Below are 19,390 nucleotides of genomic sequence, written 5' to 3'. Positions count from 1 at the left end.
AACAAAATATTGCGCTATTTTTTATTGCGCTGATTCTGCTCCATACTGATGTCTGGAGCCTTTAATGGATGGTATTGTTTGTTTACACATACAATGTCACTGTTTTGTTGCAATTTCTTACAAAACTTGCGCGCAAAAAGCAAATCTAGTATGTAAAATCATCAAACTTCTAATGGTCGTCACTCAGTTCAGTACCTCTATTACGAAAAACTTTCGAGTTCGTTTCGTTTGCGTATTCAAAGTGCCATCGAAAAATTTTGTATGAAAAATTAAACAGCGCCCCCTATATTATAGCCGCCCTAGGGGGCGCTGTTTAATTTTTCATACAAAATTTTTCGATGGCACTTTGAATACGCAAACGAAACGAACTCGAAAGTTTTTCGTAATAGAGGTACAGACTGAGTTTAGAGGTATACATGTCATAGTAAGTTTGCTTTATTACACTATTTTGTAATCAAAAAACTAGGTTTGATCGATGGCCGCGCGAAAAAAAAGACGCCAATTTTCGGCATTGTCTTTTTAATGTGAGCGAGACTTCAGATTTGTATGCTCTGTCAAGTCATAAATGTCAAAGTCACCCCTCCCGTGCCGCTCCCATACCGCAGGCAATGACTGAGTAAGCGCTAGAAAAAACTAGACAAAAGAAGGCGGAAAATAATTTTAATACCTTTAATATAAAATTTATTTAATTGTCATTTTCGTAGATGGAAAAGGCTTATTTTTAAGTAGTAAAATAATATTGTATGTTATGTATTTTTGCTTTGTTTGTTTGTTGTAAAAAGTTTAGTGAACCTAATCTACCATAAATGTAAACAAGTAATTTAAAATAAGTAGAAACTTTGTAAAATATTGTAATTAATAATTAAAGTGTTTCGGGTCTTGTAATATTAAGAAAGTGCCAAAAAAATAATAAAATATTTTAAAAAGTGTAGAGAACATTATTTTCTGCTTTGGTTCACCCATGTTCATCCAGTTCATCTACTCCCCAATAGATGTCACTATTAAACTGACAGGATATTTTGTCATAAAACTTTTTCTGTAGAAAAATCTTACACAAACGATATTATAGTCCCAATAATATTTGTAATTTTTATTTTAATCCATCCAATAAGAAAATAATTATTTTCTTTTAATTATTTCCGATTTGTACTACGCATCCTCCATGAAGCTAAAGATAAAAATGGAGGGCAAAGTTGGAACAAAAACTTGAGTCAAATACCTACTTATATCTATCTCGCTCTCTGCGGCCCTACCTCTCTTTTTAGTGTGAACTGTAGTATTGCTATCTTCTGATTTAAATCTCCTTGTAAATTCTTCGAAATAGCCAATTCACTAACCAAATCAGAAGTTAAACAAATAAATAATTAATATTTGAAACTAAGATTACCTAGTTAAATAAAAAATCACAAAATTGTCGGCCATTTAGGCTTAATGTGTTGGCGAGGGAATTACAATCCCAATTCCTGGGTAATCGGTACCATGTGGCAACATCGGCCCAATCCGGCCCATCATGGCGGTTGTTTACTATTTTGTTTATTAAGCAGTTAATTTCGTTTGAGATTGTTTACAGGAAATAATCATTGTTTTATCACAAGAATTGGTGCAAAATTTTGTAGTGGGTGGTTGCGGTAGTACGTGGTGTCCTGGAAGTGACATAAGATTCCACGCGTAAGTGTTTATTTCGTGATTTCCGACATTGGATCATTGTAAACATTTTTCACATTTTTTACAGTAATTTCTTCCTAAAACGTTTTACCAGTAATTACACTTATCATTTTTAATGATACCTATGTCAAGAAATAAAGATTTTACATTGGTTTCATTGAATTTGAGCAATTTTATATTTTTGGTTTATTTAGAAAGAGCGAGTCTGCCCACAGAGAGCGAGATAGTGATACTTAGTTTGTGCTTCAAGTAGGTATTCGGAGTGTGGCCTCCATTTTTATCTGTAGCTTCATGATCATTGCACTCTTCTTCATTCACGTGATCATTCAATCAATCCCGAAAATGAATGAATGAATCTAAAGAATGCACTTTAGTGATGTACAATGTTTTTCTATTTCATTTTCAATTTACACTACTATTACATATTATCGATTATAATTGAAATATCGATTTTCAAAAAAAACATTTTTTTTAACAGAAGAAAGTTTAGTGTGAAGTGAAGTGACATAACAATTAGCTTTGATTAATAAAGATTTATTAATCAAAATGGCATTAAAAGTAAAAAAGATGACGCATCGTAAAGAATTTACAATGTTTTTTTTTAAGTTTTTGAGTGATCATATTGATCAATTTATGATATAGGACATTTTATTGATATTACGTATTGTTCTTTTATTAATAAATATCGATCGTGTTAGGATATAGAATTTTATCATGAGATGACATGTTGCTGGCAGGTTTTATTTTAAAAGTAAACAGCATTAGAATAAAGTTTGAAAATAATGACAGGTGTAGAAAAGCAAGAAAATGTGACATTGTGTCATTGTATTATTGAAGTTCGATAGATTCAGTTGTAAATGTTTTAATATTTAATATGTAATAGATTTTGATAATATTTTAATAATAAAGTGTGAAGTATTGAAGTGGCGGTATTATGATTGATTGAATAACCTCCCAGGAGTTGTGTGGAGAGTCACACTCCTCGAACAGGTTATGGGCCCAGCGTACGTACCCAGAGGGATGTAAGAATTATCTCTTGAATAAGAAGAATGAAAGTTAAAGATCTATCCTGATTTTGTTTTGGAAAATTTTAAAATAACAATATGTCGGAAGAAAATTTTAAATTATCAACGTTATCAAAAGGAGAAGACTATACAAACTGGAAGAAGAAATTGATATTGGTATTGACAGCGAAAGATATAGATTGTGTTTTGGAAGATAATGCTGAGAGCAAAAAGGATTTTAATAGAAAGGATGCAAAAGCAAGATACATCATAATAAGCTCATTATGTGATAAATTTGTTGTATATGCATTGAATTGCAATACAACAAAAGAAATTTTACAAAAATTTGACACATTATTTCTAGGACATGAAGATACACAGATTTGCCAACTTTTGGAACAATTTTACAAATTCAAATTTTCAAATTCGGATTTGATGATTGACATAGCAGAAATTGAAAATCAAGCAATAAAATTAAGAAATTTGGGTTACAGCATAGACGAAAAACAAATCATGATTAAAATTTTATCAAGCTTACCAGAAAAATTTACTCCTCAACTGAATGGTAAAGCTGAACGGTTAAATAGGTCCTTAATGGAACGAACAAGAGCTTTACTCTTTGATATGCAGCTACCACATGAACTATGGGGTGAAGCGGTTTTAACTTCTGCTTATTTATTAAACAGATGTTCAAACACAGTAAACATTAAAACACCGGCGGAGATGTGGTTTAATAGAATACCAAATTTAAAACACTTAAATATTTTCGGATCATTAACATATTTTAAAAATAATTTTCAGTTAAATAAACTTGACTCAAGAAGCAGTAAAGGGCTTTTAGTAGGTTATACTAATAACGGATATAAAATATGGGATCCTTTACATTTTAAAATCTATTATTCAAGAGATGTAACGTTTAATAATAGTAAGAGTGATGTTAGTGAGTTTTTAAAAACGTGTTATAGGGAAGTGAGACAAAGTGATTTAAATAATTTATTTAAAGAAATTAGTGTTGATATTAGTGATGAAGTTATTAATGGTGATATTAATAGTGATATTAATGGTGATATTAATGGTGATATTTGTGATGAAGTTATAAGCGGTGGTGTTGGTAATGAAGAAGTTAATGAAGATATTAGAAATGGTGTTGAAGATAATGGTGTTTGTGAAGAAAGAGTTACTGATGTTTTTGAAGATAGAGTTGAAGATGTTGAAGTTGATGAAGTTAATGGTGGAAATACTGAGAATATTGAAGATTGTATTGAAGAAAATATAAATTTGAGAGGGGAGGTTAGAGAAGATTCAGCTGTTGAAGACAGTGATGGTTTAAGGATTTTACCAAATAGAGAGAGGAGATTACCTTCTAGGCTAATGGATTATGATTTAGAGAGTTCGTTTTTAACTTTTACGGAAGTTTTGAGTAGTGTTGATAAAGATTTATGGAAGAAAGCAATTGATGAAGAAAAAGAATCTTTAGAGAAGAATAAAACATGGGAAATTGTAGAAAGGCAGGAAGCAGGAAATAGAAAAATAATATCAAGTAAATGGATTTTTACAATAAAGCCTGGTGGAAGATATAAGGCTAGATTAGTGGCAAGAGGTTTTTTACAAAAGTATAACATTGATTATAAAGAAACATATAGTCCAGTGGTAAACACAACAAGTGTTAGATTGTTGTTGGCTATTGCAGCTCAACAAGGGTTTAAAATAAAGCAGTTCGACGTGAAAACAGCATTTTTATATGGGGAATTAAATGAAGATATTTTTATGGAGATACCCTTAGGATACAACATAAAGGACAAAGAAAATAAGGTGTGTAAATTAAAGAAAAGTTTGTACGGGTTGAAGCAAGCGCCACTTATGTGGAATAAGAGGTTGACGGAATTTTTGAAGAAATTGGGATTGATACAAATGAAATTAGATCCATGTGTGTTTCATAATAAAAATAAAAATATATACTTAGCAATTTACGTAGATGATGGTATTTTAATTGGTAAGGATGAGACATGTTTAAATAAAATAATAAATCAATTAGAAACGGAATTTGAAATGCGGAAATTTGATAAAACTGAAAAGTTTATAGGTTTTGATGTGTTAATTGAAGAAAATTTTATAAAAATTTTTCAGGAAAGTTATATAAATCAACTTTTAGATAAATTTAAATACAAAAGCTTAAAAGATAGTAGTCATCCAGATATTTTGATAGATACACATCAAGAGGGGAAAGGTGGTGATGATGATGTGCATCGTTATAGGCAATTAATCGGCTCGTTGTTGTATTTAGTGAACAAAACAAGATTAGATCTGTCGTTTCATGTTGGTTATTGTAGTAGACATCAGGAACATCCTAATTTGAATGATTTTGCAAATATTAAAAACATTTTTAGATATATTAAAAATACAGTTAGCAGTGGTATAAAATATGTTCGTGGTAGCGATCTAAGTTTAAAAGCATATTGTGATGCAGACTTTGCAGGTGATCCTGATACTAGGAAAAGCACGACTGGTTTTGTAGTGTTTTATGGTGGTGGTCCAATTCACTGGTGTTCTCGCAAACAGTCAGTAACTGCTTTGTCTAGTACTGAGGCTGAATATATATCTGCAGCCGAGTGTATAAAAGATCTGCTTTACATTCAGAGTCTGATTCATGAGTTGACAGGCGAGTTACCAAAAACACAATTGTTTGTTGATAATCAATCAGCAATAGTTTTGATTAAAAACGGAATCTTAAATAGGAGGAGCAAGCACATTGATGTGAAATACCATTTTATTAAGGAGAAATTAGATAAAAATTTATTAGAAATTTATTATTGTCCTACTAAAGACAATTTGGCTGATATTTTAACTAAACCACTGGATAGAACAAAGTTTTTGAGACTTAGACAATGTATAGTGAGTGATACATAGTGGACATTTGTGATGTGACGAATTATGTAGGTTTATTAGAATATAAGGTTTTGGGAGTTAACTTGAAATTTTAATTTTAAGTTAGTTATGTAAGGTGTTTAGGTTAATTAATTCAAAAGTATATTTGTTGTATGGTTGTATTGGGTAAGTTAGTTAAGTTGGGTTTTAAGGAGTAGATAGGTAGTTGTTATGATTATATAAAGATAAAATTCAGAGGGGATGTTAGGATATAGAATTTTATCATGAGATGACATGTTGCTGGCAGGTTTTATTTTAAAAGTAAACAGCATTAGAATAAAGTTTGAAAATAATGACAGGTGTAGAAAAGCAAGAAAATGTGACATTGTGTCATTGTATTATTGAAGTTCGATAGATTCAGTTGTAAATGTTTTAATATTTAATATGTAATAGATTTTGATAATATTTTAATAATAAAGTGTGAAGTATTGAAGTGGCGGTATTATGATTGATTGAATAACCTCCCAGGAGTTGTGTGGAGAGTCACACTCCTCGAACAGATCGCTCATAAATAATTGAACAGTATATCGATTAAAATGTAAGTTAGCCTAACAGCACTACCTTTCATTCATGAATTCCTCACTCGTACAACTGTCAAACAGACATTTTTCGTCAAGGAAGAAATCTTTGCTATTTTTAAAATTCTATAAAGTTTTACTTTGAAATTTAGTGCCAATAAAATGTCGGACAACAAGGAAACACCGAAAAAGGACGTTGATCCTGAATTGGACGATTTGTTGGACAGTAAGTCGATTTTTTAATTATCACGATTGTTACACAATTTTTCTAACCTTTGCGTTACTACTTTGGTTAACTTGTCCCTCACTGTTTTAAAGAGATCAAAATTTGACTAAATATCAAATTTATTCTGTAGTTTCTACTATAAAAATGTAGATTTAAAGTATAGGAATGTAGTTTTTAGAATGTCTTTATCAACAGCTCTCTTTGGCATGATTCTAGTAATAAATCTTAATCAAAGTGTCAGATTTCGTTTTTATTTATTGGTTAATGGGCCGTGTTCTGCCGGACTAACACTGGTAACAAGTTCTGCTCTTTTTTGGCAAAGTTATAGCTAGTTTTAATAATCGTAGTAAGAAATTGTCACACTAATTAATTATCTAACCACAAATTGAGCAGAGCTTGTGTAGTTGACATCATATTGACAGTTCTTTGGTAAAAATAGTCGTCTCTTCTAATGACCGTGCCCTACAGGCCCCATAATGTCTAGTTTTTATCTTCATAATCATTATGAACTTCCATTAAAAGAAAGCAATTAATGATTCAGTATTGATCATAGTATCAGACTACACAGATTCTATTGTAAACCCTTGAACAAGACACTGACAATAGTGACTGAGTTTCTTGCGCTGCTTCTTCTCGGCACTGGCCCATTTATTGTCCCGAAGCAGTGGTAGGGTTAATACTGGGACGTGTAAAAGTGCTTTTCAAAAGCGTATTTTTAGAAAATATATTACTTTTATGACACTTTCATTTCAAGGTTAATGCAAAATAACATCTATTTAAACTAAGGCCCGATTCGACCAACCTTCGATCCGAGATTGACTCCTGGTATAACTGACACATTGACATGGGAAATATGTGAAAACTGTCGATTTATTCTGAGATTAATATTTACTCTTGTTTGGTCGAATCCACCCTAAGCCTGAGTTGGATTTTAACTCGGACAACAACCATAATAATTGGTGTTTTTGTATGGAGTTTGACAAACTTTTGACGCTTTATAAAGTTAAAGTAAGATGGTGCCACCCAGCCTTAGATACCAGTGTTTATTTTGACATGCTATTGTCTATCAAACGTCTAATAGAATTTAAATTCTGGTGATGATGTAGTTTGTTTAATCGCTGACATCATTCTGTCAACAAAATGATTGTCGGTGCTAAATAAACTGTTGAAAACCTCTACCATTTATTTACTCTACAACACCAATGGTAGAAGTTTCGATCACATTACAAACATTTTGTGTGTAAATTATTGTATCGATTTGGTTATACTATGAATAAAATCATTTAAAGCTGATAATACTCATTTATTTTTGCAAATAGGCTTTCAAAAAGTGTTTTGTACCTCCAAGTATTAATTTAAACCTTAATTCTCATTCAGTATAATAATTTGGACCAATGCTATGAAGAAGAAGCGCAAGAAACACTGTCACTATTGTCAGTCTCTTCTCTGTACATAATATTATAGAGGTACAAAGATATTTGTTTAATGACTCGTGCAACCGAGCCGAAACGTCGGGAGGGTAAATATTTTATTTACCGTTAAAATAGATATTGTTGCAATAAATCCCGTGAAGTGATAATTTTATTTGTTTAATTGTTTGCAAAACCGCAGGCAAAAGACGCCCGTATTCATAAACATTACTATGAGGTCTCACAGTGCGCGTGGACGCACAGGGTGACACACGAACCAATCACAGAACTCTATTCAACGCTGTGCGTTCGATTTGCTGCTTCACTTAAGTAAGCATCGTTTGTGAGTGAATACGGAAATATCTTAATAACAGCATTGCTCATTACAGCTGTAATTCGATTTGTTGCAACAACATTAGGGCTTTAATTAATAGATAATGACCTTGTGTTACTGATTAATTAGGGATTTCGATTACCTAACCAGTCGCCACCTGATTAGGTGACGGAGACAGATAAATAATTATTTTTAGCGGATTAGGGTGACCGAGTACAGATGGACGTAGAGACGATAAGTTCTCGAGTGGCGACCACGGGCTGGAAGACGTAGCGTGGGCAGGCCTCCTACTAGATGGACCGACGATCTGGTGAAGGTCGCGGGAGAGCCTGGATGCGGGCAGCGCAGGACCGTACATTGTGGAAAACCTTGGAGGAGGCCTTTGTCCAGCAGTGGACGTCATTCGGCTGAAACGAACGAGGGTGACGGATAATTATTTTTGGCACATAATCGTGGAATATTTTTCTTTTGATAAGTTTAAAATTATGTCTGAGTCACCAGTTGAATATTTTTGTTTTGATAAGTTTTGATTTAATATTACTGAGTCACCAGTTAATTGATATTTTTTTATGAGATGTCGAAACTGTTTGTTCATATAATTTTCTTTTCTAATACTAAAAACTAATATCAATGGTATGGTAATAGAAAGAAATTGAACATGGAAATACCTTCGCTTGACGTTCCTTATAGATTTTTTAAAAATATGGATGACATTGATGGCTGTGAATGTAGAATTGTAGAGAATGGGAAAAAATAATAATTTTGTAATGATTATATTGATAATTCAATTAATGCCCCATCGGCTGTCAGTTCTGCGTACTATGTGCCCATTGCCACTTCAGCTTGCTAACACGTCGGGCTATGTCAGCGACTTAAGTTCGTTTACGGATCTCCTCATTTCTGAATCGATCTCGTAAAGAAACACCGAGCCTAGCCCTCTCCATAGCACGCTGTGCAACTTTGAGCTTTTTTATGAGGCCTGTACGTGACTATTCCCACCTCTCGTTCCCACCGCTGCAACTCCTGTGTAGCCAGGATCTACGGCTTGACCGCCAATAATAACCCAACCAGTAAAGGTCAAGTTTGTCCCGGGGGAATGTTAAACTGTCATTGGACCCGCATCGAAATTAATCAGAAGAACATAGGAGGAGTTCGAAGTTAAGGTTCGAAGGTCAGGTTCATACGTACGAAGATTTATGAGGCCTGTAGTGTGCATCTATAGTCTGGTCTGCGAGCACGTAGAATTTTGTCCAATGACCCCAAGCTGGTAGCGCATTTTCTTACATAACTTTTCAATTCCTATCATTGGAGGTCCGAAAATATTTCTCATACAATTTGATATCATAATATCATTCTTCATAAAAAATTCAAAACCTACATATTTAAAAACATAATCATTGATATTCATAATATCACTAATCATACACTTAGTTTTTACTAATATTTGTTTTCATATATTTTTCTATACTAATGATCGAAACTCATAATCATTCGAATAAATAACTATAATATTCATAAATGTGATGTATCCTAATATTTGTTTTCATAAATTTATTACTCATAAGTGTATTTATCCATATTATTGAAAATCATGATGTCTATATTCGTATTAAATCGTATTTTAACATTAAATTAATTTGAAATGGTCCAAAACAGGCAATATTTTGTGCCACAAAACTAACGTGACAGAAACGAATCGCTGCAAAACCGACTCCACGTAGTCTTGTCTGCCCTACCCCTAGAGTGTAATTTAAAAGCCGGAGGCGCGGAGGGAGGGCAGCCCTCGCCCGCTGTAACGAGGCTCAGGCGCCCGGGCGAGCTGGAGCGGCTGAGGCAGGTCGCTGAGGCGCCGAAGGCGCCGATGGCGATCCAAAAAGCCGAAGCTGCGGAAGCAAGCGTGGGTGCCTGAGCCTCGTTACGCAAGGGCGGAAGGGCTGCACATCCCGCAGCGCCGGAGACGAGGAGATACCAATGCATGCTGCATGCTTGCTTTCATGCTGCATGCTCTGCATGCTTATCTACTCTATAAAATTATATATGATTTTTTTAAAGATACGAGTATGTCTGTTGGAGTACGTTTGACCAGTAGGTCTAAGAAAACGACGATGATAATATTTGATTTGATACGACGCAGAAAAATTGTATTGTGTTACAGACAAAAGCGAGCTGCGAGAGAGTGAAAACAATTGACAGCTTATTTTCCTTTTTTTCTTTTTTTTATAAAAATTTATCGAATCAGCCAGTATGCTGAGCATGGAGGTATTAAACATACCCCCCCACTTGAAATCACTTAGGGATTTCAAAAAAAAGTAAATTAAACCTCTTCAAGAGGAAAAGAAGAAATAATAAAACACTGCACGCATTCTTACAGTGAAAATTAAATTATATTGCACTCTAGCAACAACTTAAAAGTCGCAAGGATAAGTACTTGCATTAAAACAAAATGAATGAATGAATTAATTAAGAAACAAAAATAAAACTTCCCTAGACCTATATACATAATACACCTCAAAGCGGAAAAAAAAACCTTTGAGTTTCGTTAAGATACCGTTTCGCTCCTATGAAATTTCTACCGCAGTCACTGATTATGAGCCTGCACAGTCCACGGTGTGAAACAACCTATCAAGGGCTGCTATAAAAGCTGGAGTCGACAAGTCAGTAACAACCTCCAAATGAACAGCCTTAACTGCCAAGCAGACCAAACGTATGTCTTATAAGTGCGAGCGTTACGTCTAGTGCTTTCTTTGACAGTGAAAGGTCCGGCGAAATCTATTCCAATATTTTGAAAACAACGAGCTAGTTGTACTCTCGGGCCTGGAAGGTCTCCCATCAAGGGCTGTGCTGGTGATGGCTTGACCTTGAAGCATGTGACACATTTCGCAAGTCTGGATCTTATCATGTTGCGAATACCAAGAATCCAGTATTTTCTTTGTACCAAGGACTGAAGGACACGCGGCCCACAGTGTAAGTATATCCGGTGGTAGTGATCAATAATTAGCTTCGACAAATGACAGTGCATCGGAAGCAGAAATTAGTGAATCGCTGTTAATGGAAGCTGCGCATTACGCAAACGCCCCCCCACACGCAGTAATCCAGCTTCATCAATGAATGGACTGAGCTTGAGAAGCAATTTGTTACATCTGGAACTGGAGTTGGTAGCAAAAGAGTCCAGGACTTCAGAAAAATGACGTCTCTGTTCATTATGAATAAGAACAACCAGTAAGTTCTCAAGTTCCGTGGTAGTCAAATCCGTGTTATGTTCACGGTCGTCCTTTTTCTTTTTCAAGTTGCCGATGAATCGAAGGCACCATGCGAGAACACGCTGAGAACGTAAAAAGGATGAAGATCTTTCCACGAGCACGCTAATCGCATCAATATAAGTTTCCTTTGACGCAGTTAAGGTATGAGAAGCCGCCGGTTTCAATTCGGGTACAATATCTGGAGGGCTGATATCCGTTTGCACGGGCCACAACGATTTCTCAGTCACAAGCCAAGCAGGACCATGCCACCAAACTTGGTGAGAAACAAGCTGGGAACAGCGAAATCCACGGCTGCATAAATCCGCAGGGTTATCATGCGTTGCTACGTGCTTCCAGTTATCAACACTGAGATCATCCGTAATTTTTACGACTCTGTGAGCAACGAACATTTTCAATTTGTGTGGTGCTGTATTCAACCATGTAGTTGAGTGAACTACTTGCCGAGGTATACTGATACTAGATAAATTTGTCAGTTTTCGTACGAAATCTTGCCATTTCTGTAACATTTCAGTAGAAACTGGTTCGTCCCAGTCCAGTTGTAGACGCCACAGTTCTTGTATAAACATCTTGGCCAATAATACCACTGGCGTTAGCCATCCGAGTGGATCATAAAAAATTCTTGCCACACTCGAGAGAACAATCCGCTTGGTACAAGCCGGGTTCATTTCTAAATGAGTGTAAGTAAACTTGTCATTGAGTGGGTCCCACTGAATGCCCAGAATTTTTAGTGTACATTGATTTTCTTTATCACAAAACGCTTTAGGTGTTTGACGATGATCAGCTGGAAGATGTGAAAGAAAATCAAGAGAATTACTGCTCCATTTACGTAGCTCAAATTTTCCACAATCGAGTAAGTTTATTAGCTCGTCTTTTATTTCTAAGGCAACGTCCACCGACGGAGCTGTCACCACGATATCATCCATAAAGGTGTCTTTGAGCAATGCAGTTTCTGCACGAGGCCATTGCTCACCATGATCCTGAGCCAACTGATGAAGTGTACGAATAGCCAAATAAGGTGAGCTACTCACACCGTAAGTCACAGTGTTTAATTCAAATTCACTCACAGTCTCTTCCGGTGAGTCTCTCCAGAATATATGTTGATATTGTCTGTCCTCGGGACGCAGATCAATATTTCTGTACATCTTAGATATGTCAGCTGTAAAAACTATACCATCCAGCCGAAGTGCTGTGATAATATCAACAATGTCATTCTGTAGTTTCGGTCCAGTATAAACAATGTCATTTAATGATTTTCCATTTCCAGTCTTCGCGCTAGCATCAAAGACTACACGGAGTTTTGTGCTACTGCTCTCCGGGCGAATCACACAATGATGTGGTATGATGTTTCCATTCGCACCTGAAGGTGAATCCACTAAAGTCATGTGTCCCAAATCAGAATACTCTTGCATGAACTGAACATAGTCAGCTTTCAACTGTTGGTGACGAATAAGTCGCTTTTCAAAATTATGCAAGCGAGACATAGACATTTGATGCGAAACGCGATCTTCAAGTGGATCCTTAAGCATTATAGGTACCACATAACGACCATCTGAGTTTCGCCTTACAAGATCAGAAAACATGTTTTCACACTTCACGTCTTCTGGGTTAACAATCTTTACTATAGGAGGTTCTTCAACTTCCCAGAAACGCTTGACTACATTGTCTAGGGCAAGTGTAGAAGCGAAGAGAGAGGTGGTTGAAGTTGGTGGTCGACAAGAAAGATCCAATTTTCCACTGATCACCCATCCGAACACGCTGTGAAGAGCTACTGGCAAGTCAGAGCCAAAAAACAAACGTTGGCCATCATAGATGTTATGAAATAACTCTGCTCCAAGCAACAGATCAATTTCTGCAGGTCTATCAAACTGATTATCAGCTAACACCAAGTGTCTAAAAGAATCTCGAACGTGTGAAGGTACTTGCGCTGTTGGCATTTTATTTGTAATGGTATCCATTATGATTGGTGAGATTTCAAACCGAGGTTCTTCAGATAAACAGGGGTGGATAACGCATGACGTCACACCTTTCACCTGGTGTACAGTATTTTGTCCTAGTCCAGCAACTGTAATCCTACAGCGCCGCAATGGCAAGCCAAGCCGCTGAGCGCACGAAGAAGTCATGAAACAATCTTGGGCTCCACTATCGATAAGGGCTCGAACCTTAATCACACCGCTGGGACCACGAGCTTGAACAACACATGTGCCTAAAATCACTTGCGATTGGCCATGAGTTACATGGGCACTAGCATTCACTGAATTCACTGAAGTATCAGTGTTAGGTAACTGCTTGACAGTCAAGGAGGTACTGGGGCAAGCAGTCACATCCTCATGAAGTAGTGTGTGATGACGTTGCTTGCATTTTGAACAATTTGATTTAGAAAAACAATTATCTACCTGATGGTTCAGGCGTAAACAATTGCTGCAAAGGTTTTTTCTTTTAATAAAACTTAATTTATCAATGGTTGACATTCCATGAAAAACTGGACATTTGTAAATAGAATGATGAGAATAACCACAACATGAACAGTCAGGGAATTTATTTGATGCTGAATACACCCCTGTGTTCAAGTCTGGTTCGGAATTACAATCCTCCCCGTGATCATCAGAAGTCAAACACGGCCCTGTGCATGAGTTCGAACCTGTCTCTGAACTAGAGGTGGGCGCCGATATAAAATTGGCCGGCGGCGGCGCGCCGACTTTTTGACCTCGGCGGCGGCGGCGTCGGCGGCGTGACCTTGTTTGACCTTTGTTCATTAGGTTTTTTTTTAAATCTGCTTTTTTAGTATCTGTCGTCAAGACTAATCAGGTGATTTGCAGTTGGTTGGGGTTTGAGCCACTAAAGCAGTGGTTTACCCTAGTAAATTAGCTCTCTTGATCATAGATACTTTGATATTTGGATATCGGGTTTGGCTGAGATCAGGTTCTCGTGTATTTCCTAAGAGCGTACCAATGTGCCGATAAAAGTACCCTTAACATGTATTTTTGAGCTCTTTGGAGGCACATAGTTAATGTTGGATTAGCTGACTGTCGGTGGAATATTATATTCAGTTCTGTTTTATTTATATTTATGATCTTTCCATGTCATCCTACGGTCCAGAATTTTAATGCAGGTTGATTGCAGCAATGTGTCGAGGTCTAGATTGGATATGGTGAGACTTCGGGGCTTAAATTACATGCGCCACTTGGTCAGCCAAGCAGCTGACATTGCAACAGTCTAGTCACTTTAAGATCATAGTTACATTTGAGGAATGCCGCAGCTTTCTGGTGTCTGGGCTACTTTACTAGTAGATGTTATAGAGTATCGGACCAAGTACAGAGTCCTGAGGTACTCCAGCTCTGCAGCTAAAAAGAGAAGATTTAATCACCGAGTTTGAATTAAATCTGTCTGTCACTGAGATAAGAATCCATCAGCAGGTATTAGAAGTGTGCTAGAAGGTACGTTTTAATTTCATAGAGTAGTCCTTTATGATAAACCCAGCTGAAACCGCAGCGAAAGCAGACGTACAGGATTCTTTCTTTTCCAAACATTGTACTGATTATGGTTGGTATGGTTTCTGCCAAAATTTATGGTCGGGTATACTATATTACATGGGTCATACTTAGGCAAGGGAATAAACGAGCAAGAATGATCCTTTTCCATAATTTTAACAATACAAATGTCAGATTAATTGAGCGATAAGAGAATTCGTTAGGCGACTTGCCAGCCTTATGGATCATTTCCAAAGTTAAGAGACTTGCGAGGTTCTTCTCACTCAGTGTGGTCATTGTCAAGACCATGGACTTCATGGTGATCAGATCAAATGCAAGTGCTTTACGAGAGTCCATTTTGGCTATTTCTTTAGCTTAGCATCTCTCTTAGTGTTAGTTCTTTCGTTTCAGCCGAAAGACGTCCTGCACCGCTCGCATCCAGGCACTTCCTGCGACCTTGCCCAAATCGTCAGTCCACCTAGTGGGAGGCCTGCCCACGCTACGTCTTCCGGCTCGTGGTCGCCACTCAAAAACTTTACTGCCCCAGCGGCCATCAGCTCTAAGAGATATATATGCCCCGCCCACTGCCACTTGATTTTAGCGATTCTGTGGGCTATGTCAGTCACTTTGTCCTCCTGCGTCTTTCGTCCTCAATTAGCGTAGTAGGAATCAATCTTCTACTTTGAACTTGAGGAAGGTAAGCGGAAACATGGCGGTCAACTCCTCAGATAGTCAAGTACAAAGATATCCAGAAACAGCATACGAAAAGATGCAAAATGAGCCCTCTCAAATCACAATGGGAAGGTTTGGCAGCACAGCACCTAGAATGGCGGGAGATTGTGTTGTGTAGAGGCGAGTCCGCGAATTCAACGAGTAGCGCACAACTGAACCAACTGAACTCGACGCAAAACGCGATCATGTAAATCCCGTCCATCTGCCGCCATTCACTATAATTAAGTTGGCGGCGGGTAATTACTCTCAATGTGCGAGGAGTTTGCCGCGAAGATCGGCTATGTAAGCCATCTTCGGGCGCAACAGCGCCGCTAAGACAGCTAAGTCGAAGTGGTCACCATGACCGAAATTGGTAGGATGAATCATCATCATCAGTAGGAATCAAAGGCAGGCATAGCTGCAAGTCTCGGATCAACTCCAATGCTTGATCTTATTTTTTTGATTGAATTGTAGATTTTTTGGATTATCCGTGTCAATGGGTTTAAATAAACCGGCTTGTCATGTAGCAAAGGTCTGAGATTTTTCTTGTCAGTTCGCACTCATGTATTACTGGACCTAATAAGCGGAGAACACTTTGAGGGAGGTACTTTGTTGCCTTCCAGAGGTTGTGGTTCCCATTTGCATTCCGAGACATATTTGCCAATCTCTGTGTGAGGGATTCGCTTAAAGTATAGTCTAATAGTGTGGGTTATCTGCCAGACAAAGGCGGGGATTTTTTTCTTGACAGAAAGAGAGACCGGCGCCTCTCGCGATCAATTATTTACTAGACCAAGCAGTAACTTGAATAATGTACTTGATTAACTGTTAATATAGTTAGTATTAAGTTATTCAATATTGATTGAATAACTTAATACTAACTATATTATATCAACGGCAATAAGTTCGCCTTGTGTACCAATTTATATGGCATTAAAGAATAAATATTATAGTTAGTTCTTCTGTTATATGGTTTACTGATGGGTCAAAAATGGGCCCTAACGTAGGCTTTGGCGTGTATGGAGAGCAGCCGAAGCTTAGGCTATCTAAAAGCCTGGGTAAATTTGCCTCTATCTTTCAGAAGTCTACGCCATTATTGAATGTGCGGAAGCTAACCTGCGAAAAAATTATGCCAACCACATAATTTATACTAAATCAGTCAGGCCGCGCTGATGGCCTTAAACTCCAACTTAATCACCTCAAAATTGGTAGAAAACTGCATGAGTCGACTGAATACCCTAGGAAAACGTAACAGAGTAACGCTGAGATGGGTTCCAGGTCACGCGGGAATCGTGGACAATGAAAATGCCGACGAACTGACCAGAGCGGGAGCGGAGGGAACACAATATGGTCCAGAACCCTTTTGTGGCATTCCCAAAATGACCCTGGAGAACATCTATCTAAACAAATCCTTTAAGGCATGGTCAGACACGCTAGGATTAACTCATTCCAAAGCTCTTATAAAAGCCTATGACCAAAAATGCTCTAAGCAGATCATAGGCGTCTTAGTTCGAGCCTTCACTGGACACAGCAGCTTAAACAAGCACTTGTCCACTATGGGACTGTCCGAATCAAGAACGTGCAGGATGTGCCAAGAGGCAGATGAAACGCCACTACACATTCTCACGGACTGCGGACCTTTGATGCGCAAGCGGAGCTTACACCTGGGCAAACACATCCTAAGCCCACAAGATGTAAAACATATCGCCCCCCAAAAGATACTGCAATTCCTAATGGATGCAGGACTCGGAGGCGAACTGTAAGGAAAATAGCGGCGATCACAATATATCGGTACCTGTCGCAGTGATACTGGGACTTTATTGAACTAGAATAGCCGCTCAACTCAATAAAAAAATAGTTCTTCTGCGTTTGAAACACAAATTAGTACAGTATAGGAGAGGAATAAATTTCAAATAGTTTGTACAGTATCAATATCGGCGCGCCGACAGCTGGTCGTCGGCGGCGGCGGCGTGAAAAAATTCGCGGCGGCGGCGGCGCGCCGGCGTGGCGCCCACCTCTACTCTGAACACAATCCCGACTCAATAGGAAAAGAAGAAGATTTTTGATTATAATTTGTTTTAGGTTTTGCACCCTGGCCCTGCTTAGAATTTGAGTTTTGGAAATTGTTTGTTTTGGTAGAACGACCGCAGGCTTCTAAAATTTTGATGTAATTTAACAAAAAAGTTTTTAAGTCTTCAAACTCAGGTACTATATTTCCAACCTTAAAGTTCTCACTCTCAAAACGCTCACGGGTTTGAGAATCTAATTTCTTGGATGCAAGATAGAATAAAATAAATTCACCCAAATTTGAAATTTTCATTGCTTTTAAAGCATTAACAGACTCTACTAGCAAGTTAGTTAACTTTTGCAATTCACTGAAACTATTTGTTTTCAATGGTGTGAAATTAAATATTTTTTCCAAGTAATTGACAGCTAAAATTCTTTTGTTATCATATCTTTCAATCAATGCATTGAAGACAATTTCATAATTATCAGCAATTACTGGTATGCTTTTAACCGTTGACAATGCAGATCCAGTGAGACAAGAAAGCAAATAATGATATTTCTCAATAGTACTGAGGTTTGCGTTTTCATGAATTAAAGAAAGATATGTGTCATAAAATGTTCGCCATAACTCAAGATTGCCATCGAATTTTGGTAGGTCGATTTTTGGCAAACGAACCTGAGGACATTGTTTTGGTGACGCGAGGTCACTGACCTTACTCACAGCCGCGGCAGAATTTGACACTAACGACGGCAACACCTCGTCAGCCACCGAAACAACGGAATAATACAACAAATCAAATGATTCTACCTTCTTGTAATCAATTTGTGTGTATGGATTAATTGTTAAAATTAACCGGTTTATTTCGTCTGTAACTTCGACAAATTCAGTTCGAATAGCATCTATGCGCTTGAAACGACTTTTAAATATCGCAAGTTTGCTCCTGTCTGTGGTAATATGTTGAGATAAATCGTACAATATTTGAATCTCACGAAATACATACTCCCGACGAGTATTCAGTAAAGTTAACTTTGAATCATCATCCATTTTGGATATTGCTAATACGACAAAATGTTAAGTTATCAACGATGGAAATGAGTGTGAAATGACGAGTTATTATTACGATTTTACGATATAATTGACAAGTAAAACTGTGTTTGCTTGAGTCAACGTTTAAATAACGTAAAAGTAAAACAATAAAGATTGAATTGATCATGAATATTGCCAATACGACATAATGTTCAAGTTTTCAACGATGAAAATTAGTGTGAAATGACGAGTTTTTATTACGATTTTACGATATAATTGACAAGTAAAACTGTGTTTGCTTGAGTCAACGTTTAAATAACGTAAAAGTAATACAATAAAGTTTGAATTTTCGACTTACGAAATTAAAAATTGCGTGCTAAAAAGTGCTACCTGGAAATTTTAGAGTTTTCGATGAGCGTTTTTTATTGACTGTAGAATCCAAAGAGCTATTCGTGCTCGAAATGACCACAAAAATATGGAGTACGTTTGACCAGTAGGTCTAAGAAAACGACGATGATAATATTTGATTTGATACGACGCAGAAAAATTGTATTGTGTTACAGACAAAAGCGAGCTGCGAGAGAGTGAAAACAATTGACAGCTTATTTTCCTTTTTTTCTTTTTTTTATAAAAATTTATCGAATCAGCCAGTATGCTGAGCATGGAGGTATTAAACATCTGTTATAAAGTAAATTATTCTGAACAACAACATTATGAGTTGAAGTATGTTCTTAGTAACAAAATTATTAATTTAAACAATATGATCAATGAATGTTATGAATAAAAAAAATCTGAAAATAAAAATTATGTATTTTAAATGGTTCTTGGTAGTAACAGTAT

At 36.8% G+C, this 19,390-nt stretch overlaps 1 long non-coding RNA gene across 1 annotated transcript in view; it reads left to right on the top strand.

Annotated features, from left to right (window-relative positions):
• LOC135085818 (uncharacterized) overlaps positions 1 to 19,390 on the top strand; it is a 194,186-nt gene that overhangs the window by 148,580 nt on the left and 26,216 nt on the right. The window lies entirely within an intron of this gene.

The sequence above is a fragment of the Ostrinia nubilalis genome, chromosome 29 (assembly GCF_963855985.1).
Source record: "Ostrinia nubilalis chromosome 29, ilOstNubi1.1, whole genome shotgun sequence".
Lineage (NCBI taxonomy): Eukaryota > Metazoa > Arthropoda > Insecta > Lepidoptera > Crambidae > Ostrinia > Ostrinia nubilalis.
The sequence above is the reverse complement of the archived record's forward strand: the minus strand, read 5'-3'. Positions and strand labels throughout refer to the sequence as shown.